This window comes from Ranitomeya variabilis, chromosome 1 (genome assembly GCF_051348905.1).
Source record: "Ranitomeya variabilis isolate aRanVar5 chromosome 1, aRanVar5.hap1, whole genome shotgun sequence".
Classification (NCBI taxonomy): domain Eukaryota; kingdom Metazoa; phylum Chordata; class Amphibia; order Anura; family Dendrobatidae; genus Ranitomeya; species Ranitomeya variabilis.
The window spans coordinates 526,642,911-526,670,116 of NC_135232.1; the positions used below are offsets into that span (position 1 = coordinate 526,642,911).

The following is a 27,206-nucleotide window of genomic DNA, read 5'->3' on the forward strand; positions in this document are numbered from 1 at the left end:
GCTGTCCTCCAACTGGTTTTGGTTTTGCCACGCATTTTTGGCCAGATACGGGCCAAGTAGATGGAACCTGTTGTGATGTTGATGCCTGCTGCGGCTCCTCCTCCTCCGCTTCAGAACTATTGCCACCTGCACCCTGTTCCCCCAATGGCTGCCAATCGGGGTCCACAACTGGGTCATCTATGACCTCCTCTTCTATGTCGTGTGCGATTTCGTCTGTGTCACCGTGTAAGCCGGTGGTATAGCGTCCGTGACGGGGCACCATAGTCTCCGCTGGGTTTGATTCTGTCTCAGTACACTGCGAGGGCAATGTTCTGGTCTGAGTCAAAGGAACAGCATAGTAATCTGGCTGTGGCTGTGCATCTGTGCACTCCATGTCCGATTCAACTTCTAATGGACATGGCCTGTTAACTGTTTCACTGTCTAACCCAGGAACGGTATGTGTAAAGAGCTCCATGGAGTAACCCGTTGTGTCTCCTGACGCATCCTTCTCTCTTGTTCTGGGTGAAGAAGACAAGGAAGCGACTTGTCCCTGACCGGGAGCATCCACTGACGATGCACTGCTCTGACATTTGGCACTTTCCGAGGAGGAGGCGAAAGAGCTAGAGGCAGAGTCAGCAATGAAAGCCAATACTTGTTCCTGCTGCTCCGGCTTCAAAAGTGGTTTTCCTACTCCCAGAAAAGGGAGCGTTCGAGGCCTTGTGTAGCCAGACAAGGAACCTGGCTCAACAACTCGAGACTTAGGTGTTGTACTGCTTTTACCACGACCACCTGATGCTCCACCACCACTACCATCATTACCAGCTGACAATGACCGCCCACGGCCACGACCTCTTCCACTAGACTTCCTCATTGCTTGCAAAACGTAACCAAAGTAACATTATTTGTTACTGTAAAACAACTTATAAGGTGAACTCAAACTTCTGTAGGATTTATATATACTTTTATAGGTGCCTGACACTGAAAGGAAAATCAGGCCCAATGTTACACACTAGGTTTTCTGTGGCCCAATAATTTGAGACAAATGGCACACACAGGGCCCAGCACTCAAGCAGAAATGCCAATCTTAATCCCCCACTATTTTTTTTTTTTTTCTGGGAGAATTTACCCCCCCCCCCCCCCAAAAAAAAAAGGACAAGTATTACACAGTGTTTTCGGTGCCACACAATGAGAGACAGATGCCACACACAGCAATGGCATGGAGGCAGACTTGCCAATATTTATCTCTCACTAATTTTTTTTTTGGGAAAAGGGAGAATTTAGAAAAAAAAAAAAAAAGGACAAGTATTACACAGTGTTTTCGGTGCCACACAATGAGAGAGAGATGCCACACACAGCAATGGCACGGAGGCAGACTTGCCAATATTTATCTCCCAATAATTTTTTTTTTTTTAAAAGGGAGAATGTACCCCCCCCCAAAAAAATGGCCAAGTATTACACAGTGTTTTCAGTGCCACACAATGAGAGAGAGATGCCACACACAGCAATGGCACGGAGTCAGACTTGACAATATTTATCTCCCACTAATTTTTTTTGGGGAAAAGGGAGAATTTAGAAAAAAAAAAAAAAAAAAGGACAAGTATTACACAGTGTTTTCAGTGCCACACAATGAGAGAGAGATGCCACACACAGCAATGGCACGGAGTCAGACTTGACAATATTTATCTCCCACTAATTTTTTTTTTGGAAAAGGGAGAATTTAGAAAAAAAAAAAAAAAAGGACAAGTATTACACAGTGTTTTCGGTGCCACACAATGAGAGAGAGATACCACACACAGCAATGGCACGGAGGCAGACTTGCCAATATTTATCTCCCACTAATTTTTTTTTTGGAAAAGGGAGAATTTAGAAAAAAAAAAAAAAAAAGGACAAGTATTACACAGTGTTTTCGGTGCCACACAATGAGAGAGAGATGCCACACACAGCAATGGCACGGAGTCAGACTTGACAATATTTATCTCCCACTAATTTTTTTTTTTGGAAAAGGGAGAATTTAGAAAAAAAAAAAAAAAAGGACAAGTATTACACAGTGTTTTCAGTGCCACACAATGAGAGAGAGATGCCACACACAGCAATGGCACGGAGTCAGACTTGACAATATTTATCTCCCACTAATTTTTTTTTTGGAAAAGGGAGAATTTAGAAAAAAAAAAGGACAAGTATTACAGTGTTTTCAGTGCCACACAATGAGAGAGAGATGCCACACACAGCAATGGCACGGAGTCAGACTTGACAATATTTATCTCCCACTAATTTTTTTTTGGGAAAAGGGAGAAATTAGAAAAAAAAAAAAAAGGACAAGTATTACACAGTGTTTTCGGTGCCGCACAATGAGAGAGAGATGCCACACACAGCAATGGCACGGAGGCAGACTTGCCAATATTTATCTCCCTGCAGTTATCTCAGAAAAGTATGGCAGGCAGCTGTAAAAGGACTGCTGCACACAAAAGTGTGTACAAACACACAAGATAGCTGTGCAGAAAGGAAGGAAAAACAGGATTTGTGCTTTGAAAAAAGCAGTTGGTTTACACAGCGGCGTACACACAAAGCAACGCAGCTATCAGGGAACCTTCTAGGACAGCCCAATGAGCTACAGCGCTGAGAAAAAAAAAATGTAGCTTCCACTGTCCTGCAAACAAAAGGTGGTATTGGACAGTGGAAATCGCTACAGCACAAGCGGTTTGTGGCTTTATGTACCCTGCCTATCACTATCCCTGCTTCCGAAGAAGCTGCAGCAACCTGTCCCTACGCTCAGATCAGCAGCAGTAAGATGGCGGTCGGCGGGAACGCCCCTTTATAGCCCCTGTGACGCCGCAGAAAGCAAGCCAATCACTGCAATGCCCTTCTCTAAGATGGTGGGGACTGAGATCTATGTCATCACGCTGCCCACACTCTGCGTCCACCTTCATTGGCTGAGAAATGGCGCTTTTAGCGTCATTGAAATGCGACTTTGGCGCGAAAGTCGCGTACCGCATGGCAGACCCCACACAGGGATCGGCTCGGTTTCATGAGACGCCGACTTCGCCAAAAGTCGGTGACTTATGAAAATGAACGATCCATTTTGCTCAACCCTAGTCCTGAGTACGCTGGTACCCAATATGTGGGGGTAAACCACTGTTTGTGCGCACGTCGAGGCTTGGAAGGGAGGGAGCACCATTTGACTTTTTGAACGCAAGATTGGCTGGAATCAATGGTGGCGCCATGTTGCGTTTGGAGACCCCTGATGTGCCTAAACAGTGGAAACCCCTCAATTCTAACTTCAACACTAACCCCAACACACCCCTAACCCTAATCCCAACTGTAGCCATAACCCTAATCACAACCCTAACCCCAACACACCCCTAAACCACAACCCTAACCCCAACACACCCGTAACCCTAATCCCAACCCTAATCCTAACCCTAATCCCAACACTAACCCTAATCCCAACCCTAACCACAACTGTAACCCCAACACACCCCTAACCCTATCCGTAACCCTAACCACAAGCCTAATCTTAACCCTATTTCCAACCCTAGCCCTAATTCCAACCCTAACTCTAATTCCAACCCTAACCCTAAGGCTATGTGCCCACATTGCGGATTCGTGTGAGATTTTTCCGCACAATTTTTGAAAAATCCGCAGGTAAAAGGCACTGCGTTTTACCTGCGGATTTACAGCGGATTTCCAGTGTTTTTTTGTGCAGATTTCACCTGCGGATTCCTATTGAGGAACAGGTGTAAAACGCTGCGGAATCCGCACAAAATTGACATGCTGCGGAAAATACAACGCAGCGTTTCCGCACGGTATTTTCCGCATCATGGGCACAACGGATTTGGTTTTCCATAGGTGTACATGGTACTGTAAACCTGATGCAAAACTGCTACGAATTCGCAGCGGCCAATCCGCTGCGGATCCGTGGCCAATCCGCTGCGGATCCGCAGCCAAATCCGCACTGTGTGCACATGCCCTAACCCTAACCCTAACCCTACCCCTAGCCCTAACCCTAGTTATAACCCTAACCCTAGTGGAAAAAGAAAAAAAAATATTTTCTTTTTTTTATTATTGTCCCTACGTATGGGGGTGATAAAGGGGGGGGTCATTTACTATTTTTTTATTTTGATCACTGTGATAGGTTATATCTCAGTGATCAAAATATACCTGGAACGAATCTGCCGGACAGACACCGGGAGGCCCGGTAAGTATGAAGGGGGGGGATCTGAGCATGGGGGGTGGATCGGAGGACGGGGGATGGCATCGGAGCACGGGGGAGTGGGCAGGAGGACGGGGGAGCAGACAGGACGACAGAGGGGAGCAGAGCACCGGACGGAGGACCGGGGAGGAGATCGGTGGTGGTGGGGGGGTACATAAGTGTTTCCAGCCATGGCCGATGATATTGCAGCATCGGCCATGGCTGGATTGTAATATTTCACCAGTTTTTTAGGTGAAGTATTACAAATCGCTCTGATTGGCAGTTTCACTTTCAACAGCCAATCAGATCGATCGTAGCCACGGGGGGTGAAGCCACCCCCCCTGGGCTGAAGTACTACTCCCCCTGTCCCTGCAGATCGGGTGAAATTGGAGTTAACCCTTTCACCCGATCTGCAGGGACACGATCATTCCATGACGCCACATAGGCGTCATGGGTTGGATTGGCACCGACTTTCATGACGCCTACATGGCGTCAAAGGTCGGGAAGGGGTTAATGAGAAAATGAACTTTTTTGAATTTACCAAATGGCTGCAATGAAACAAAGAGTGAAAAATGTAAAGTCTGAATACTTTCCGTACCCACTTTACACACACTGCCAGGTCGGCACTGTTATATTGATTAAAATCCTACCTTGGTTGATGATGTACAATAACAAATTGTATTGTGGTACCGTGTTAGCCAGAAAAATCGATGTGAATACTTTTCTGCCCAATGATGACAGAAGTATTCTAGGAGTGATACCTGTATTGGCTAACCAAAAAAATAATATGTTTGCAAGCTTTCAGAGCACAGTGGCTCCTTCTTCAGGCAAGATTACAAATAGATTAATCTCTTATTAATCTGTTTGTAATCTTGCCTGAAGAAGGAGCCACTGTGCTCTGAAAGCTTGCAAACATATTATTTTCTGGTTAGCGAATAAAGGTATCACTCCTAGAATACTTCCGTCATCATTGGGCAGAAAAGTATTCACATCGACCTTGGTTGATGAAATTCGTCTTGTGGTTGTTTAATCTTTATTTTCAGTTTTGAGTTAATGATATGTTTGTTTTTCCCGGGCGGCCTGTGGGGGGGGGGGGGTCTTCATGTGATGCTCTGATTAGGTATTCATAATGAAGATTACACCACCAGCAACGATACTCCAACTACTAGCTCACCACTCCAGACCGAGATAACAACGCACAAGACAGAAGCTATAATCGGCGATGCCCAATGTTCAGGAGAACTATTTAAAGGCAATGGGCATGGCCCAGCTTCCAATCCGAGCATCAGGTAAATTAACCCCGGACCAGCTAGATAAAATCTAGCCGACGCTAATGAGCACATAGTGGTCAAAAGCGGAATTACCGCTGTCTGACGAACGACCTGGTCTGAACAGCGTCCGACGTGACATCCGTATGTCATCCGTGCGAAATGCGAGGATGCAATTTTTTCTCAATAAAGTATCTGTGTGACATCCATATGGCATCCGTATGGCCTCAAATAGCCAAAGTGAAAGAAGCTGCAGGTGTCCCTGTATCAAGAGTGAGCTGATGCACGCTAGCTAGCAGAGGGAACCACACCTCAGTGTCCTGTAACCAGCCCACACTTCTCTGTATGAGCGCTGCCCCACGTTTATCTGGGCACCCGGCATTCTTCTCGGCCACTGTCCTGCTGGAGCTTTCGGTTAAGCCTGGTCACGGCAAGTCTCGGCTCTGCTGCGCTGAGTGTGGAGTGTGCTGTGCACACTGCTGCAATCTCCTTGATGGTGGGAAACTGCCTGCTACTTCGCACACTTTCTCCTCACCGCCCGGCTTGGCTCCCTCTCTCCGAGTCATGATGAGGCCTGTCCTGTCCGCTCTACTTTCCTCTGGGCAACATGGGACGAAGCCTCAGCAGTTCCGGACCCGGTATGATGCAGGTACCTCTCAGTCTTCCTCCTTACACATTTTTCAGGAGTCCTAACTTTCGGGGGTGGAAGTTGCACCGTGGGATAGGTAGAAGAAAATAAATATTGCAGTCCAAGGTACATGAGTATTACAATTTCTTATGATATTTTTAGAGTAATGGAATGTGGGAAGGTGAATAGAGAGCTAGATTTCAGAGCTTAGCAGTGCAAACCAACAGTGATGATGAGATATGGTTTCTGGACAGAGAGGAGACAGCTGATTGAGGAAGTATAAGGTGTATATCTCATTGGCTGCTTTCCAAGTCTTCAAGCTATCGATACTGAGGAGTCCAAGGTCAAATGTGACGGGGACATCTGCCACCTCCTCACCCGGGAGGGGCCAGTAAAAAAGCTGCAATTAAACATTGCACATTCACATTGTGCAAAGGCTGAGCTATCGCTTTCTGACAGATGCAGGAATGTTGTAATGTAGGTAAGCTGGGTTCAATGTTTCCATTATTATTTTGCCATTGACTACTTATTTGTTTTAGTATTTTGTGAATATTACATTCTACATAATTAACTAGTAATGAGATAAAAAGATTTAGATACATAGTGCCATAAGAAGATGCACCTAAGAACCACAAGATTGCAGGCAGGTAAATGCACGGGCCATCTGATAGGTCTGGGAGCCGACCCCACAAGTATCGCCATGCCTGGCACAGCTCGGTCAGGGGAATATGTTTAATTTACCTGCCTGCCATCTCATGGTTCATAGGTGCATCCTCTCATGGCACTATGTACCTCCCCTCAAAGATATACTTCTCTGGCTGTGGCCAGTAACACTTTATATGCACTTCTTAGGGTATGTGTCCACGGTCAGGTTTGCTTCAGACTTTGGTCAGGATTTTGTGCAGGTAAAATCCTGACCAAAAATGCACCTGTGGCCACTGGCAGGTCACCTGCGGTGTTCCTGCGTGTTTTGCTCATTGTGGCAACATGCTGCGTTCTGAAAAAACGCAACGCATGTGCGTTTTTGCGGGAAAAACGTATGCGTTTTTTAATGCACAGTGGAGACGGGATTTCATTAAATCCCCTCCACTGTGCTGTAACATCTGGACGCTGCGTTTTTGACGCTGCAGCTCAGCGCTGCGTCAAAAACGCAGCGTTTCCTGAACGTGGACACATACCCTGATACATTGAATCGGGCTTTGGTTTATTTGCCTCAGTCCCTCTTGAGTAAGCCCTTTTGATTGCCAGGACAGCCTTTGATTCACATTCGTTTTCCTCATACTAGCAGGTTTTTAGCATTACGGTTTGTCTCTACTTTGTCTTTGACCACTCAGTCCTCATTAGGCTGCTATTATTGTTTACTCTATAATTGTATATATTTTTAATACGTATCCCTTGTATGAGATTGTCATTCCTATATTATATTCCATGCAAATTTTGGTTACTCAGGTCTGGGATCCCACTGTTGTGTATTTTTAATTGTTTTTATGTTCACATTGCTTGCTATGTTTGTGTCTAATAAAATTGATATATACATTTTTATATTGGACTGTGCACATGTGATTAGGTAGTCTCTTCTTCTTGTCTTACTACTTAAATTTACTACCTATGTGGCACCTCCTCTATATACTTACCCTATTAAATCTATTTTTACTGTTTTGCGCCCTTATTCTATACATACTGATTCTGACAGCTGACACCTGCCACTAAATGCCAAGAGCGGTCACAGACTGCTCCTGGCACGTTAACCCCCAAAGTGCAATTGAACACAATCGAAGCATTCCAGAAGCCGGCAGAGGGCTAACTGCCATGCTGTGGGGTCTCTGATCATAGCCATGGTGCCTCAATGTCATCATGACGACATTTGGGTCACCAGACCTAGGAAACTTTCTGATCATGCGGAGTGCATGATCACCAACTTCCCCTGTCAGTGCAGAGCTGACAGTTTCTACAGTATGGGGATGCTGCTGCATCCTCACTCTGTAGAAGTGATCAGCCTGCAAAAAATTATAGTCTCATAGTGGGAAAAGGTCAAAATGTTAGGATAAAGCAAAAAAAAATTAAAATAATTGTAAAAGTATTTTTTTTAAATAATGATAAAAAAAATCAACTGATATTGTATCTTTAAAATATTTGAATGAAAAAAAAATCTAAACAATAAAGTACATGTCATGACTCTGGATGGGATTATCCTGCCTCTGTCCTGGTCAGGTCAGGGTTAACTAGAATTGCCTCTCTCTGTTTCTTGGGTGGCTATTTAATGCTGGTGGTTCCTGGGTAAGGTGTCGGTTATACTTCCGTTTACTCGGTTAGTGATTGCTGACCCAGCCTCTGTTTTCTGCTCAGTACTGATCTGTCCTTCCTGGTACTCTGACCCCCAGGCTCGTCTCAGTTTACTCTTTGGTCTTGTCCCTGGTACCTCGCTCTCGTCTGGCTTTTGACCCTCGGCTCCCCACTGACTACGTTGTTGTTCTCTGTCCTGTGCTCTGCCCTCTTAGCTTACTCCCCGTCCTCGTGTGGTAGCTCTGCCTCTCTGCGATCACGTGACTGTTTAGTCTCAGGTCCTGTGCTTACTGCGTGCCTTAGTTTCTGGTCCTGTTCGCACTGCATGCCATGCTCCTTACACTCCTGTCTCTGGGTCCCATGCCCCCTGCTTGCGCCATCTGGGCTTTCCACAAGTGACAATATCAGTGTCACTACATTATCACCGACCCTAACATTTTTCTGGGGTTTTGTGACTCATTGTGTGTTATGGACCCACTGCGTGCGTTGTCGGATCAGGTAGCTAACCTGACCAAGATGATGCAGAGCCTGTCTGTTGAGCAAAGAGTGTTGGTCGCTTCATACCAACAGGTACAAAGGGAGTTGGCAGATACGGTTAACATTGTTCAGGTTGCCTCCTCTCCGTCTGGCAATGCGGAGGGTACTGTGTCTGATGTCTTCTTGTCATCTCCTGAACCCTCTGTCAAACTTCCGGAGTCCTTTTCTGGAGATAAAAGAAAATTCCGGGTGTTTAGGGAGAGTTGCAAACTACATTTTTCCCTGTGTCCTCAGTCCTTGGGTGATGAGAGTCAAAGGGTGGGGATTGTTATTTTCCTGTTACATGAGGGGCCACAGTCCTGGGCTTCCTCCCTAACCCCTACCTCTTCTGAGAGATTGTCTGTTGATTGGTTCTTTGAGGCCTTGGGTCTGATTTACGATGAACCTGATCGAGTGAGATTGGCTGAAGACACTTTTGGGTCTCACCCAAGGAAAGCTTTCTGCGGAGTGGTACTGTTCCTAGTTCAGGCAGTGGGTACCTGAAGTATCCTAGAACGACTCGGCTCTCAGAGGGCTATTCCGGAGGGGTCTCTCCGAACGTTTAAAGGATACTTTGGCCCTGCACCCTCCGCCCGATTCTCTGGAGGAGGCCTTGACCCAGGCCATCTGCATGGACCGCTCCTCTGTTGCCTATTAAACCGGAACCTTCTTTATCTGTGGAACCCATGGAGGTGGGGGCTGTCTCCATGAAGGAAAAAGAGAAGAGACTTCGTAGGGACAATAAACTCTGATTCTATTGTGGAGCTCCAGGCCATTGGAGAAAGGACTGTCCCTCCTGTCCCCCGGGTTCCAAGGTTTTGGGAAATGACTAGGTCTGGGTAGCTGCTGAGGAGGCTACAGAGACCCATGGGTACTTTTTTCCTCAGGCTTCAAAATGTTGTTAAAAGTGGAAATTGATGTGAACAATTGTTTTTTTCCCTCTTCTTCTATTGTGGATTGCGGCTCTTCAGTAAACCTGATTGACTCTAGACTGGTGGCCCATTGTGAGATAGGACAGTTAGATTGGGGGAACCCATGAGTGTGGTGGCTATTGACTCAACCCCTTTTACCAAGAACAGGATCCACTCCACTACTAAAGAATTTGTCCTTAAGGTGGGCCCTGTTCATCTGGAGCATATAGTCTGCTTCGCTTTGGACAATCTCCCTGCCTGGTTAGTTTTGGGGTTTCTTTGGCTTCAATGTCATAATCCATTCATTGATTGGGAGGCTCGGGAGATTGTTAAGTGGGGATCCAATTGTGAAAACAAATGTCTGGATTCTGTATCTGTGTCGCCCGTTGGTCTGGAGGGTATTCCGGAGTACCTTAACCCCTTCATGACCGTGGGATTTTCCATTTTTCCGTATTCGTTTTTCACTCCCCTCCTTCCCAGAGCCATAACTTTTTTATTTTTCCGTCAATTTGGCCAAGTGAGGGCTTATTTTTTGCGGGACGAGTTGTACTTTTGAACAACATCATTGGTTTTACCATGTCGTGTACTAGAAAACGGGAAAAAAATTCCAAGTGCGGTGAAATTGCAAAAAAAGTGCAATCCCACACTTGTTTTTTGCTTGGCTTTTTTGCTAGGTTCACTAAATGCTATAACTGACCCGCCATTATGATTCTCCAGGTCATTACGAGTTCATAGACACCTAACATGACTAGGTTATTTTTTACCTAAGTGGTGAAAAAAAATTCCAAACTTTGCTAAAAAAAAAAAAAAATTGCGCCATTTTCTGATACTCGTAGCGTCTCCATTTTTCCTGATCTGGGGTCGGTTGAGGCTTATTTTTTGCGTGCCAAGCTGGCGTTTTTAATGATACCATTTTGGTGCAGATACGTTCTTTTGATCGCCCGTTATTGCATTTTAATGCAATGTCTCGGCGACCAAAAAAACGTAATTCTGGCGTTTCGGATTTTTTTCTCATTACGACGTTTAGCGATCAGGTTAATGCTTATTTTTATTGATAGATCGGGCGATTCTGAACGCGGCGATACCAAATATGTGTAGGTTTGATTTTTTTTATATTGATTTATTTTGATTGGGGCGAAAGGGGGGTGATTTAAACTTTTATGTTTTTTTTATTTTTTTCACATTTTTCGTTACTTTTTTTTTTTACTTTTGCCATGCTTCAAGAGCCTCCATAGGAGGCTAGAAGCAGGCACAACTCGATCGCCTCTGCTACATAACAGCGATCATCAGATCGCTGCTATGGAGCAGAAAATCAGGTGTGCTGTGAGCGCCGACCACAGGGTGGCGCTCACAGCTACCGGCGATCAGTAACCATAGAGGTCTCAAGGACCTCTATGGTTACAATACTGAAGCATCGCCGACCCCCTATCATGTGACGGGGGTCGGCGATGACGTCATTTCCGGCTGCCCGGCCGGATGCGGTAGTTAAATGCCGCTCTCTGCGTTTGACAGCGGCATTTAACTGGTTAATAGCGGTGGGTGAATCGCGATTTCACCCGCCGCTATTGCGGGCACATGTCAGCTGTTCAAAACAGCTGAAATGTCCCGGCTTTGATGCGGGCTCACCGCAGAGCCCTGCATCAAAGCAGGGGACCTGACGTCGGACGTACTATCCCGTCCGACGTCAGGAAGGGGTTAAGGACTTCGAGGACGTGTTCTCCGAAAGTCAGGCCGAAGGGTTACCACCGCACCGCCCCTTTTGATTGTGACATCGACCTGATTCCTAGGGATAAATTGCCCAAAGCCTGATTGTTTAACCTTTCTGGTCCAGAGCGGGCTGCCATCAAGGAGTATATATCTGAGAGTCTCCGCAAGGGACACATCCGCCCTTCAGTGCCTCCTGTTGCTGCAGGATTCTTTTTTGTAAAAAAAAAAAAAGACGGTGGTCTCCGACCATGCCTCAACTTTCGGGAACTTAACAAAATTACTGTAAGAAACACATATCCCTGATCATATAACCTGATCCTGGTATGGGAGGGTGATGAGTGAAGTCTGCGTTTCTCACCTCTGAAGGGTTGTTCGAAAATGTAGTTATGCCATTTGGTTTGACCAATGCTCCTGCGGTCTTTCAAAACTTTATCAATCATGTGTTTTCTGATTTCATTGGGCGGTTTGTGGCTATTTACCTAGATGACATTTTGGTTTATTCCTTTGAAAAACAGACACATGTTGGTCATCTTTGGGCAGTTCTCCAAAGACTCAGGGAGAATCAGCATTTCGCTAAGTTGGAGAAATGCTCATTTTTTGTCCAGGAACTGTCTTTCTTGGGGTTTATTGTCTCTAGTGAGGGGTTCCGCATGGATCCCAAGAAGGTTCAGGCCATTGTGGATTGGGTGCAGCCTCAGGATCTTAAAGGTCTTCAGCGCTTCTTGGGATTCGCCAATTACTACCGGAGGTTTATTAAAGGGTTCTCACAGGTGGTCAAGCCCCTCACCGACTTGACACAGAAGGGAGCTGATGTGAAGAACTGGTCTGCCTCAGCGTTAGCGGTGTTTCTTTCTCTAAAAAATTGCTTTATGGCTGCCCCGGTTCTGGTCCAACCAGACCCGTCTAAACCTTTTGTGGTGGAGGTGGATGCCTCGGAGGTGGGAGTGGGGGCGGTGTTGTCCCAGTGGTCTGCCACCTTGACCAATCTAAGACCATACGCCTTCTTCTCCAAGAAGTTTTCCCCTGGAAGAAAGAAATTATGACTTGTGTAATCAGGAACTTCTGGCGGTTAAGTTGGCCTTTGAAGAAGGGAGGCGCTTTTCGGAGGGGGCGGCTCATCCCATTACTTTGATAATGGATCACAAGAATCTGGCGCACATTGAATCTGCTAAAAGGTTAACCCATAGGCAGGCTAGATGGTCACTTTTTTTTCCTGGTTCCAGTTCTCAATTACTTTTCGTCCTGGGTCCAAGAATCTGAAGGCCGATGCCTTGTCCCGGAGTCTTTCCCCGAGCCTCCATCCTCCATTCTTCAACCTGGGGTGGTGGTGGCTGAAATGTTATCAAGCTGGGAACAGGAGATTCGGGAAGCTCAGTCTTTGGCTCCCCCATCCAAGCCAGCTGATAAATTGTTTGTTCCTGTTCAGTTTCAACTCAGGGTTCTCCAGGAGTTCCATAACTCAGCTCTGAGTGGACACCCGGGGATTTCGGCTACTCGTGGGGCCGTCGCGAGGATTTTTTGGTGGTCCTCGCTTAGGTCTGATGTTAAGAAGTTTGTGTCTGCCTGAGAAGTCTATGCCCGCACTAAGAGCTCTCATAACCGTCCGGCCAGGGAATTGGTACCTTTGCCATTTCCTGATAGACCATGGACACATTTGTTCATGGATTCTGTCACCAATCTTCCTGCTTCCAAGGGGAATACTGTCATCTTGGTGGTGGTGGATAGGTTTACTTAGCAGGCACACTTTGTACCCTTGTGGGCATTGCCCTCTGCTGAGACCTTGTCTAAATTGTTTGTTCAGCATGTGGTTCGTTTGCATGGTGTGCCCTTGAGTGTGGTGTCTGACCATGGAGTGCAGTTCATGTCCAGGTTTTGGAGGGCGTTTTGTAAAAGGTTGGGTATTGCGTTGTCCTTTTCGTCTGCATACCATCCAGAGACCAATGGTCAGACCGAACGGACCAACCAGTCCTTGGAGCAAATTTTATGCTGTCTTTCCACTTCCAGTCAGTATGATTGGTCCGATGCCTTGCCTTTAGCAGAGTTTGCGTTCAATAGCCGTGTTAACCACTCCACAGGTACTCCCCTTTCTTTTGTAATTAGGGGTTTAATCCACACTTTGGGGAGTTTTCTCGGTTGGACTCCGGTTGCCCCGGGGCTGATATAGCTGTACAGCAGTTGCAAAATTTGTTGCGGGTGGTTCAGAAAAATATTAAGGAAGCTCAGAGGAAGTTTAAGGTCTTTGCGGACAGGAGACAGACTGTGGGACCCATCCTTCGGGTTGGGGATAAGGTGTGGCTGTCCACTAGGAACATTAAGCTTAGGGTTCCTTCGGAGAAATTGGGGCCTAAGGTTATTGGTCCTTATGAGATCACAGGAGTGGTTAACCCAGTGGCGTTTCATTTGCATCTTCCATTGTCTTTTAAGATCCCCAATGTATTCCATAGGACCCTGCTAAAACTATTGGGGGCTGTGGAAGAGGCGCTGTTGGGTTCCTCGCCACCTGTATTGGTGGATAATCAGGAGGAGTACGAGGTTGAGCGCATAGTGGATTCCTGGTTTGTCCATCGTTCCCTCCAGTATCGTGTGCACTGAAAGGGGTATGGTCTGGCAGACCGGTCCTGGGTTCCTGCCCTATCGGTTCATGCCAACCGTCGGGTGCGGTCCTTTCATGCCCGATTTCCAGGGAAACCTGGGGGTCTAGTGGCCCCCCGTTGAGAGGGGGGAACTGCCATGACTCTGTATGGGATTATTCAGTCTCCGTCCTGGTCAGGTCAGGGTTGCTAGAATTGCCTCTCTCTGGTTCTGGGGTGGCTATTAAATGCTGGTGGTTCCTGGGTCAGATGTAGGTGATACTTCCGCCTACTCTGTTAGTGGTTGTTGACCCAGGTAACTCATCTGTAATCGCTGTGTCTCAGTGCATGTAAGCTTTGTTGTGTATGACTCAGTTCTGTCCCCTAACTTCTGCCTCTGTTTTCTGCTCATTACTGATCTGTCATTCCTTGTTCTCTGAACCCCCTGGCTCATCTCAGTTTACTCTTCGGTCTTGTCCCTGTTACCTCACTCTCGTCTGGCTATTGGCCCGTGGCTCCCCACTGTTGTTTTCTGTCATATGCTGCACGCTCTCAGCTGTCTCCCCATCCTCTCTTGTGGTAGCTCCACCCCTCTACGATCACGTGACTGTTTAATCTCAGGTCCTGTGCTTACTGCATGCCTTAGTTTCTGGTCCTGTGCGCACTACGTACCCTGCTCCTTACACTCCAGACTCTCGGTCCCATGCCCCCTGCTTGCACCATCTAGGCTTTTCACAAGTGACACTATCAGTGTCACTATAGTACACCTATTTGGTATAGCCACTTCCACAAAGACCCGACCTAAAAAACTGTCCAACTAGTTAACCCCTTTACTGAGCACCATAAAAAACAAGGCAGAAACAATTTTTTATCTTATCATCATACCGCCAAATAAAAAGTGGAATAAAACGCGATCAAAAAGACAAATATAAATAAACACAGTACTGAAAACGTAATCTTGTTCCACAAAAACCAAGCCGCCATACAGCTCCATCAGAGGAAAAATAAAAAAGGTATAGCTCTCAGAATAAAGTGATGCAAAAATAATTATTTTTTATATAAAATAGTTTTTATTGCATAAAAGCGCCAAAACATAAAAAAATATATAAATGAGGTATCGATGTAATCATACTGCCCCGAAGATTAAAACTGCCTTATCAATTTTACCACACACTTAACCACATAAACCCCCCGCCCAAAAGAAATTCCTGAATTGTTGTTTTTGGTCATTCTGCCTCCCAAAAATCGGAATAGAAAGCGATCAAAAAATTTCTTGCGCCCAAAAATGGTACCAATATAAACGTCAACTCGTCCTGCAAAGAACAAGGCCTCACATGACTCTGTGGGCCAAAGTATGGAAAAATTACAGCTCCCAAAATGTGGTGATGCAAAAAATTTTTTTTTGCAATAAAAAGCATCTTTTAGTGTATGACAGCTGCCAAACATAAAAACCCAATATAAATATGGTATTGCTGTAATTGCACCAACCGGAAAAATAAAGTTGTCTAATCACTTATACCCGCACGAGAAAAGGCGTAAAACATAAATAAAACCAATTCTTCCCATGCTGTTGATTTTTTTATTCTGCCTCCCAAAGATCGCAGTAAGGCTCTGCGCACATCTGTCCTGAGCGCTTGCACTGCTGTTTCCATGTAAATCTCTGAAAAACATGACTCAGATGGAACCCCTGGCAGAAGATTCCATGTAATGAGGCAGATGAAGGCATTGTGGCCGCCATCTGACCTATGATCCAGTGATGTCCATCTTTTTGGGATTGCATAAAAGTGCCGTTTTTGTACATTTCTGAAAAGAAGAACACCGCTGAGCAGAGGCCAGAGGGAGTCCAGAGTAACTGCTGCCTCATAGTGAATGGCTCCCTCAGGGGTTTCATCTGAATCATGTCACTCGGAGATTTACATGGAAACCCCAAAGAGCTCAGCGTAGAGTGCCAGATAAATGTGATCCAAATGTTATGTAGAATGTTCACTGTGGATGCTATCTGACCTGTGATGCGGTGGTGTCCGTCTTTTTAGGTGAGCATAAAAGTGCAGTCAACCACAGTTTTGTGCACTTCTGAAAAGAAGAACACTGCTAAACAGAGGCCAAATGGAGTCCAGAGTAACTCTGCTGCCTCATTATAGTGAATGAATCCCTCAGGGATTTCATCTGAATCACTTGACTTGGAGATTTAGATGGGGATCCAAGAAGTATTGTTTCTCCTTGTAGCTAGTGACATGGTAAACATGCTGAGATGAAAAAGGCTTAAAGCCGCAATGTTCCTCTGGGAAATATGCAAACTGTCTCTCAGAGAGGAAGAGGACTAGAACACCTATTGGAAGTAGGAATATTAAAAGTCAATGTTGACCATTTAATCAGCCTTGTCATATGACTTAGGATAAAAGCCAAGCCAGAATCTCAATTTGCAGACACTGAGTTTCAGGGTGCTGCCCCTCATCAGTACAAAGTGTGAGATCTGGTTTGGCTGTGTGAGAGGCGTCTAAAGGGGATCCAAGAAGTATTGTTTCTCCTTGCGGAGAGTGACATGTTAAGTATGCTGAGATGAGCAGACTTAAAGGCACAATGCTCCTCTGGGAAATATGCAAATTCTGTCTTCAGAGAGGAAGAGTACTAGAACTCTAGTGCCACCTATTGGAACTAGCAATCCTAAAAGTCAAAGTCATCCCTTTTAACGAGCCTTGTCACATGACTTAGGATAAGGCTTTAAGTCTCCTCATCTCGGCATGCTTAACATGTCACTCTCCGCAAGGAGAAACAATACTTCTTGGATCCCCTTCAGACGCCTCTCACACAGCTAAACCAGATCTCTCACTTTGCACTGAAGAGGGGCAGTACCCTGAAACACTGTGTCTGAGATTCTGGTTTGGTTTTTATCGTGACTCACTTGACAAGATTCGTTAAAGGGTCGACATTGACATTTAGGATTCCTACTTCCAATAGATTTAGACGGAAACCCCAAAGAAAGTACTCAGCGTAGAGAATTGGATAAATGTAATCCCAAATGTTATGTAAAATGTCCCCAATAAAAGCTTCAACTCAATCCACAAAAAAGCAAGCCCTGACTCAGGTCCATCATCTGTTAATGGAAATAAAGGGTGCTTTCACCTTACTAGTAGCAGAAATGCTCTGGAAAAGCTAAATGGCTCCTCACCAGCCAAAAGAAATTCAGAAAATTCTCCGCTCCCAAATCCACAGTTACCTAAACCACATATTGCGTCCACGTTGGGCATTTCTGAAGTGATGAGAGCCTAACTTACAGGTGCATGCCTCCAGAAGCAAGGGTTGGGCATAACATACTGGTGACTGCAGTGTACTGGTCACTTCAGTGTACTGTTAACTACAACTGCAGTTTGCAATTTTCAATCAGCAACATTTATTGCTGCTTATTTCATGGAGTCAAAATCATCACTACACTTGTAGATAAATTCTCCAAAGGGTATAGTTTCTCCAATGGGGTCATTTGAGGGGTGATTCTGCTGTTCTAGCAATTAGGGGCTCTGTATATGGAGTCCGCAAACTGTTCTAGGAAAATCTGTGCCCCAGGAGGCAAATAGAGCTCTGTTCCTCCTGAGTCTCTCCATATTGCGAAGTAGTACTATTCAGCCATATCTGGGGTATTTCCACATCCAGAAGAAATTGTGGGACACATTTTGGTGCCATATTTACCCACGTCTTGTGTGAAAATGTAAATTCTGGGTCTAATACAAAATTCTGGTGGTAAAAAAGTAGTTCTTTTGTTTTCACTGCCCAATGGTATAAAATTCTGGCCAAAAAAGAGAAAGCACCACTGCAATAAATGCACACCACAAAATTGTATAGAAAATTATTTAACAGTATATTTTATTGGTATGCCACACAAAATATTAAAACATAATTAAAACTAGACAAGAATCAATCCACTCAGAAAAAAAAAAGTACATGTTATTGTGCCCAATATACACATATATGCATATAAACCAATCTCAGACCTACTGGCTCATGGGGCTATGTGGTGCAACTCTGCAAACCTAACGTGGACAATAACATGCCCATCAAGGAAAAGGGCCCCCCAAGTAAGGGAAGGATCCTATAGGTAAGACCACAGAAGATGACCAAAGACAATATATATATAAAGGGTCATCAATGCTCGGACATCTTACATGGTCTTCGGGGTAGGCCAATCTTGCACCTCAGCAATTTTCTCTCAGGAGGGATTTCACCCCTTCAGCAGAGACGACAAAACCCAGATATTCAATTTGAGTGCGAAACAGATGGCATTTCTGAGGTTTCACTTTTAAACCATGTTTTTGAAGATGGCTCAACACAAGAGAGGTACCCCAGGTCCGGTCAATCTTACTACATGTGCCGAATAACGAATCCAATGCAAGTCAATGGGAAAGCCAAATATTTTTCAGTAAGACCCAACAAACAGGTCTGGGGGCATGGGGAAAAAGCTGAAATGGATGAGAAAAAGCTAAAACTAAATGGAAACAGCGTGGAGAAGATGCCTGCATGCTTTTCTGACTCACATATGGTATCTGGGAATAATGTTGTCATGATTAAGGGTGCCGTGTCACCAGAAACGCGTTGATCTTGGATCTTGTTTTTAATTCTATTGCGTGCTGATGTCTTATCCTTACACGATATGATTGGAAGTGAATAAAGTTATGGATTTTTCACTACATCGTTGAGCTGGATCTTTTTCCTTTTCCTGTTTATCCACACCTTGACACAGCGGTTCCGTGCTCCGAGTCCTTGGGAATGTCAGTATGGTGAGCTGGACTTTGTTTCTTCTTACTTTGTCAGATTTAATACATTTTCCAATATCCTTTCAGAATCAAGATTTCTGTAGTTTGATATTTAATAAGAACCTTCAGTCCTTGAAAATCTGTCAGTTATGGCCATGTGATTAACACATACAATAGGTACAGCTATAGTTTGTGAATAAGAACTCTGTCTTGTAGGGAACTATGCACCTCAGTGTACTTAATAAGACCAGGGCACGTGTTAATCTCATGCAACTGAAATTTCTTTTGACTAGCTGCAAGCAGTAATATTGACACGGATAAACAAATCTGTAATGGTCATGTGCAGGGGTATACATAAAAATCAATGGGCCCAACAGCAAAATTCCTAATTTGTGCAGGCGTCCTGCACACGCACACTCTTCCACACAGTAAAATAGCCCCCCCCACAGGGTATAATGGCCTCTGTACAGCTCTCCACACAGTATACTAGCCCTCACACAGCTCTGCACACAGTATAATTTCTCACACACAGTATAATAGCTCACACACAATATAATGACCCCCACACACCACTTCACACAAGATAATGTCCTACTCACAGTATAATGGCTCCCAGGCAGTATAATAGCCCCCACACAGTCTTCCACACAGTATAATGGCCTCCACACAGCATAATGGCCCCCACAGCTCTCTACATAGGATAATGACCCCACACAGTCCTCCACACAGTTTAATGACCCCCACACAGCCTTCTACATCGTATAATGACCTCCACTCAGAATAATTGCCCCTACACAGCCCTTCATACTGCATATTGTCCCACACACAGCCCTTCACACAGTATAATGGCTTGCACACAGTATAATGGACCCATAACAGCTATCCACACAGTTCAATAGCAGTGACACAACCCCACACACAGTTTGGTAACCCCCACATACAGTTGATGGCTACCAAAACTCCCCATGCTTTATGTTGATTCACATTTCATTACACACATTGTGATAGACACAAACGCTATCCAAACACTGAGAATGACAGCCCCACCATACTGATTGATAAATTGAAAGAAAAAAATACCTCTCCCCATTCTCTCTCTACTCTATTCTCTACAGCGTGTGGTATGCAGCTCTGCATAGTGGGCATGATGTAAATGTGTCAGTATACCTGCTACACTGAGATGTCAGAGCTCAGTCTCAGAGGAGGAATGATGAAACAGGGAGCGGACAACTCCCTGTGCCTTCATTGTTTGCAACTGTATCTGCATTCAGATACTGTTGAAAGTGTGACTCATGGGCAGCATATCATCCATGTGATCTGGCACTCTCAGCGGTAAGCTGGCATACCTCCCAACTTTTGAAGAAGTTTTTAGGCCACGCCCCTGACCACACCTATTTCACAACTAGTCACTCCCATATCCATGCCCCAACCACACCCATTTAGCACTGCTGATCACACTGTTTCATAAACAATAATTATAAACAGAAAAAAATAAATTTATTTACAAGTAATGAATTAAAGTACATGCTACGCCCCCACTACTCAGTTTCTATTCTCACTTTTCTCCCCCATACTGTCTCCTCCCACTATTCCCCTCCCTCATCATGCTGTCTTCTCTCACATCCCCCTGTTCACCATACTGCCATACTGTCTCCTCATATATACCCCCCCACTTTCTATACTGCCTGCTCACACATACAGTACCTCTGACTCCCCATACTGTGTCTGCACACATCCCATCACCCTCACTCCCGATACTCTGTCCACATACATTTTTCACATCACTACTCATGTGTCTGCATACATTCCTCATTCGCTCCCCATACTGTCTGCACCCCTCCCCAATCACCCTTTTCTGCACCCATCCCCCATACTGTTTCCTCATACATGCCCCCATTCCCCTGTATTGTTTTCTCATACATAACCCCCATTCCTCCATACTGTTTCCTCATACATGCCCCCATTCTCACATACTCTTTCCTCACACATGCCCCCATTTCCCCATACTGTTTCCTCATACATGTCCCCTATTCCCCCATACTGTTTCCTCATACATGCCCCCCATTCCCCCATACTGTTTCCATGTACATGCCTCCCATTCCCATGTACTGTTTCCTCCTACATTCCCCCTATTCCCCATACTGTTTCCTCTTACATGCCCCCATTCCCCCATACTATTTCCTCCAACATGCCCCCCATTCCCTCTTACTGTTTCCTCCTACATGCCCCTCATTCTCTCACACTGTTTCCTCGCACATGCCCCCTATTCCCTCATACTGTTTTTTCATACATGCCCCCATTCCACTATACTATTTCCTCATACATGCCCCCATCTCCCCCTTTGCTCCTCATTTTGTGCCCTCAAATCTCCCCCCACACATTAAATCCCCCATCCCCACTCCAAATCTCCCCCCCATGCACTTAATCTTCGGTGTCTTCAGCTCCACTGGAGCACTTACCACCCATCCTGCGTCTCTGGTGAATGACGTCAGCAGCATGATCACATGATCTGATCACGCTGCTGGCGTCGCTCTGACCCGGCGGTCAGAGCTTCAATTGTACTCGCGTCTCTAAGACGTGAGTACAATTGATCCCTTGCTTCCGGCATGCAGCAGCTTCTCTGCGCTGGCTGTCAGCTTCACAGCCGGCACAGAGAACGGCTGACTCCCAGTTCAGGGGTGGCAGAATGCAGCCGCCGGGGAGACACTGCAGACCGCCGCATTAGGCTGACCGACTGTGCTCCCCTGCTGGCTGCACCCGGGGCACATGCCTCGGCTGCCCACCCTGCCGGGAAAAGTAAGATCCCGGCTGGGACAGCAGGCCAGAGTCTGAAATTCGGGACTGTCCCGCTGGATCACAAGTACCTACTTTGCTGTTTTGCACAACAACACAGACCACACCAGTGCCATTTAGACCCTATAGTGACTGCAATCCTTGAGCAAAGCCTGGCGTCCAGAACAATACACCATGTAATCACTCAGGATATGGCAGCAGAGACCCCATTGTGAGTGATGCTCCCCAAACCTGCTCCCAGCCTGCTCTGCACCACCCCCTGCTGTGCCCCCACTGCCCAGTCATCACCTGCACTGCTCCATGCCTCACATTGCAGTAGGCTCTGGTTGAAATCATCCTCCTCCCTCGATGTGATAGGAGGACACAATTGTGACTCTCTGTGCCTTTACGCACGGGCAGCTGATAGCGTGCACAGGATTCTAGGAGCTTTAGTTCCAGGCGGCTGTTCTCTGCTTCCGAAAAAGCAATACTGAACTACAGCCCCCACAATAGATCCGGCTGAATGAATACTGAGGTGGGTGTGCAAACCGATGGGTGGGCTGACTGTTATGTTGGGCTGGTGGTTAGGAACACTAGAAATGACCAGATGAGCAAACTAGCAATACAGGACGAGCTCTGGGAAGTGGGAGCTCTGCTGACCGCAACCCCTAATCCTATCACAACAACTAGAAATAGCCGTGGAGCGTTCCTGACTCGGCCTAGACGCCTCCTCACAGCCTAAGAGCTAACTACCCCTAAAGGTAGAAAATACAGCCTACCTTGCCTCAGAGAAATTCCCCAAATAAATAGGCAGCCCCCACATATATTGACTGTGAGTTAAGATGGAAGTTACAAACACAGGAATGAAATAGGTTTTAGCATAGGAGGCCAGACTTGACTAAACAGACTGAGGATAGAAAAGGTATCTTTGCGGTCAGCATAAAAAAACTAACAAAAAAACACGCAGAGTGTGCAAAAGAAACCACCGCACCGACTCACGGCGCGATGGTGCCACTCTGCATCCCAGAGCTTCCAGCTAACAAGATAAATTCATTATAGCAAGCTGGACAAAAACACAGTGGTAACAAATAAGCTAGCAAGGACTTAGCTTTTGCTGAAGTAGACAGGTCATCTGAAAGATCCAAGTGAACTGAACCAGTACTAGGACATTGACAGCTGGCATCAAGTAACGATCTGAGTGGAGTTAAATAGAGCAGCCAGCCAAGACCTGAACGAGATCAGCTGGAGAAGGAATCTCAGAACCAGCAGCTCCACTCACAGCCACCAGAGGGAGTCCATGAACAGAACTCGCCGAAGTACCATTCATAACCACAGGAGGGAGCTCGAGAACAGAATTCACAACAGTACCCCCCCTTGAGGAGGGGTCACCGAACCCTCACCAGAGCCCCCAGGCCGCTCCGGGCGAGCCAAATGAAAGGCACGAACAAGATCGGCAGCATGAACATCAGAGGCAACCACCCAGGATTTATCCTCCTGACCATAACCTTTCCACTTGACTAGATACTGAAGTTTCCGTCTCGAAATACGAGAATCCAAAATCTTCACCACATACTCCAACTCCCCCTCAACGAACACCGGGGCAGGAGGATCAACGGAGGGAACCATAGGAGCCACATATCTCCGCAACAACGACCTATGGAACACATTATGGATGGCGAAAGAAGCTGGAAGGTCCAAACGAAATGACACAGGATTAATAATTTCAGAAATCTTATAAGGACCACGGCTATTTCTAGTGTTGGTGCTAGGAGTAGGGATTGCGGTCAGTAAAGCTACCACCACCTCAAAGCTCGTCTATTATTTGTTTTACCCACCATGTCATTTCAGTGCTGCTCCGTAGTCACCAGGTCATAATAGTGATTGCGGTCGGTGGAGCTGCCACCTCATCGGAGCTTGTCCATGATCTGTTTTACCCACCAGGTCATCTCAGTGCTGCTCCGTAATCACCAGGTCATAACAGGTGGCATTTCTTTGGAGGACTGCACAGCCCTCCATGTGCTCGCCAGAGGTAGCCTGACTGCCATTAGGTACCGAGATGAGATCCTCAGACCTCTTGTGAGACCATATGCTGGAGCGGTTGGCCCTGGGTTCCTCCTAATGCAGGACAATGTCAGACCTCATGTGGATGGCGAATGGAGAGCGGGACAGTGGGTGGAGAGCGGGATGGCGAGTGCAGAGAGGGACGGCAAGTGGAGCGGGACTGTGGATGGAGAGCGCCGAACGACAATTGGAGAGCGAGGCTGCGGAGGGAGACAGCGGGACGGCCAGTGGAAAGTGGGGCTGCTGAGGGGGAGAGCGGATCTGTGGAGGGAGAATGTGGGACGGTTATTGTAGAGTGGGGCTGCAGAAGAAGAAAGCGTGACAGTGGATGGACAGCTGGGCTGCGGAGGGAGACAGCGGGGCTGAGGAGCTGCTGTCGGAGAAAGCGGGACGGTGGGTGGAGAGCTGGACTTTGGAGGGACAAAGCGGGACGGCAGTTACTTACTATGCCCGGGCAACGCCGGGCTCTTCAGCTAGTGTTATATATTACACTATGTATATAGACATAAGGTCTTATATCATCACAGATTATCCTGTATATAAGATCAGATGTCTGTGCACACAGTATAGGATATGTCAGTGACATATTCTCCTATACACTGTGTATACTAAGATATATGCACTGACTGATCGCTCCTGGACCGGGCTACAGGACACACATGATATAATATATGGTGGCTCTCTATATATATATGCAGTTTATGATGTCCTGCAGCCAGGCTCAGGAGTGATCAGCCTATGATCCTGTATACAGCTGTCTGCTGTGAGTTATTGCTGCAGCTTGTTCTTACACACAGATCAGGCCACACTGGAGCTGATGACTCCACTAACAGCGCGACCAGATCTGTGTCAAGCTTCAAGCTGTGCAATAAATCTCACCCTGCCTCAGCTGGACTGCAGATACCAAAAGGCAAGATCCGACCCTGCCAGTGACCTCCAGCCCCGGCCCCCTGCTCTGCTGGCTGACCTCATCACAGAAGCTCCTCTCATCCCAGCGGATCGCAGGTGACGTCCACTCTCCCATCATGTGTGTCTGCAATCCTGGGATGGCCGGCCGGCACTTGTACGACTCTATGGTACAGTACAGTGCCGGGAGGCCTAAAACGTCTGCACAGGGACCTGCTCAGAGCCCCCTGCTTGTGTACATGATCACGCAGCAGAATTGAAATCAGCAGGGCCAAGGGAGGGGGCGGCACAGAACAGCACAGAGCAACCCCCCTGGTCCTGCTGGTTTCATCAGTGCAGCATAATTCTGTGTGCACGGCATGCTAATGCTGCCTGACGTGCACGCTGAAGAGAGAGGTGACTGAGCGGCCCATTAGAGGGACCAGCCCTTCTGGCATTTGCCAGAAGTGCCCAATGGCCAGTCCGGCCCTGGCTCCAAGAAAAAACCACAGCGCCTGGCAAACTCCAAGTCCATCAAATTCAGGGCAGCGCCTGAATCCACAAATGCCATAACAGAATAGGACGACAAAGAGCAAATCAGAGTAACGGACAAAAGAAATTTTGGCTGTAAAGTACCAATGGTGACAGACCTAGCGAACCGTTTAGTGCGCTTAGGACAATCAGAGATAGCATGAGTGGAGTCACCACAGTAAAAACACAGCCCATTCTGACGTCTGTATTCTTGCCGTTCAGCTCTGGTCAAGGTCCTATCACATTGCATAGGCTCAGGCTTCTGCTCAGGCAACACCGCCAAATGGTGCACATTTTTGCGCTCACGTAAGCGTCGATCGATCTGAATGGCCAAGGACATAGACTCATTCAGACCAGCAGGCGTGGGGAATACCATAACACCATAACATCCTTAAGGGCTTCAGAAAGACCCTTTCTGAAAATTGCCGCCAGGGCACACTCATTCCACTGAGTAAGCACAGACCACATTCTGAACTTCTGACAATATACCTCTGCTTCATCCTGACCCTGACACAAAGCCAGCAAAATTTTCTCTGCCTGATCCACTGAATCTGGTTCATCATAAAGCAATCCAAGCGCCAGAAAAAACGCATCTACATTGCGCAATGCAGGATCTTCTGGCGCAAGGGAAAATGCCCAGTCTTGAGGGTCGCCACGTAGCAGAGAAATAATGATTTTTACTTGCTGAATGGGGTCACCAGAGGAGCGGGGTTTCAAAGCAAAAAACAGTCTACAATTATTTTTGAAATTCAGGAACTTAGATCTATCCCCAGAAAACAAATCAGGAATTGGAATTCTGGGTTCTAACATCGAGTTCTGAACTACATAATCTTGAATGCTTTGTACCCTTGCAGTGAGTTGATCCACACAAGAGGACAGACCTTGAATGTCCATATCTACACCTGTGTCCTGAACCACCCAGAGGTTAAGGGGAAAAGAAATACAAAACACACTGCAGAGAAAAAAAAAAAAATGGTCTCAGAACTTCTCTTATCCCTCTATTGAGATGCATTAACACTTTGTGGGCCAGCTGTACTGTTATGTTGGGCTGGTGGTTAGGAACACTAGAAATGACCAGATGAGCAAACTAGCGATACAGGACGAGCTCTGGGAAGTGGGAGCTCTGCTGACTGCAACCCCTAATCCTATCACAACAACTAGAAATAGCCGTGGAGCGTTCCTGACTCGGCCTAGACGCCTCGTCACAGCCTAAGAGCTAACTACCCCTAAAGGTAGAAAATACAGCCTACCTTGCCTCAGAGAAATTCCCCAAAGAAATAGGCAGCCCCCACATATATTGACTGTGAGTTAAGATGGAAGTTACAAACACAGGAATGAAATAGGTTTCAGCATAGGAGGCCAGACTTGACTAAACAGACTGAGGATAGAAAAGGTATCTTTGCGGTCAGCATAAAAAAACTAACAAAAAACCATGCAGAGTGTGCAAAAGAAACCACCGCACCGACTCACGACGCGGTGGTGTCACTCAGCATCCCAGAGTTTCCAGCTAACAAGATAAATTCATTATAGCAAGCTGGACAAAAACACAGTGGTAACAAATAAGCTAGCAAGGACTTAGCTTTTGCTGAAGTAGACTGGTCATCTGAAAGATCCAAGTGAACTGAACCAGTACTAGGACATTGACAGCTGGCATCAAGTAACGATCTGAGTGGAGTTAAATAGAGCAGCCAGCCAAGACCTGAACGAAATAAGCTGGAGAAGGAATCTCAGAACCAGCAGCTCCACTCACAGCCACCAGAGGGAGTCCATGAACAGAACTCGCCGAAAGTACCATTCATAACCACAGGAGGGAGCTCGAGAACAGAATTCACAACAGCTGACCCCAGGACTAAAAGAAAAAGCTTGCAGCTGCTGAGGGAGAAACTGTGGAACGCCGCATTAGACTACCTGACTGCGCCCCCTGCCAGGAATAGTAAGATCCCGGCTGGTAAAGCAGGACAGAATCTCAAAATCGGGACTATCCCGCTGGATTCGGGATGGTTGGGAGGTGTGCTCTACTGGTCATATAATGGGACCATGTGCCGAACTAGTCACAGATATCTTGCTTATGCCCAAGCTATGTCTAATTTGGCATTTGAATTTTGTGTTTATCGCATGCAAAGTGCATGATGCCTCAAAGAGGTATTCCAGATTCACCAAA

At 46.4% G+C, this 27,206-nt stretch overlaps 1 protein-coding gene across 2 annotated transcripts in view; it reads left to right on the forward strand.

Moving 5' to 3' along the window:
- The first annotated feature begins 6,442 nt into the window (after window positions 1–6,442).
- The window catches only part of MISP (mitotic spindle positioning), a 117,644-nt gene continuing 96,880 nt past the window's right edge, over window positions 6,443–27,206 (forward strand). Inside the window, exon 1 of one of the 2 annotated variants that reach the window (XM_077254327.1) lies at window positions 6,443–6,545. The gene's annotated coding sequence lies outside the window, so the exon portion shown is untranslated. The remainder of the gene's footprint in view (window positions 6,546–27,206) is intronic. The other variant, XM_077254337.1, reaches the window with a different exon arrangement.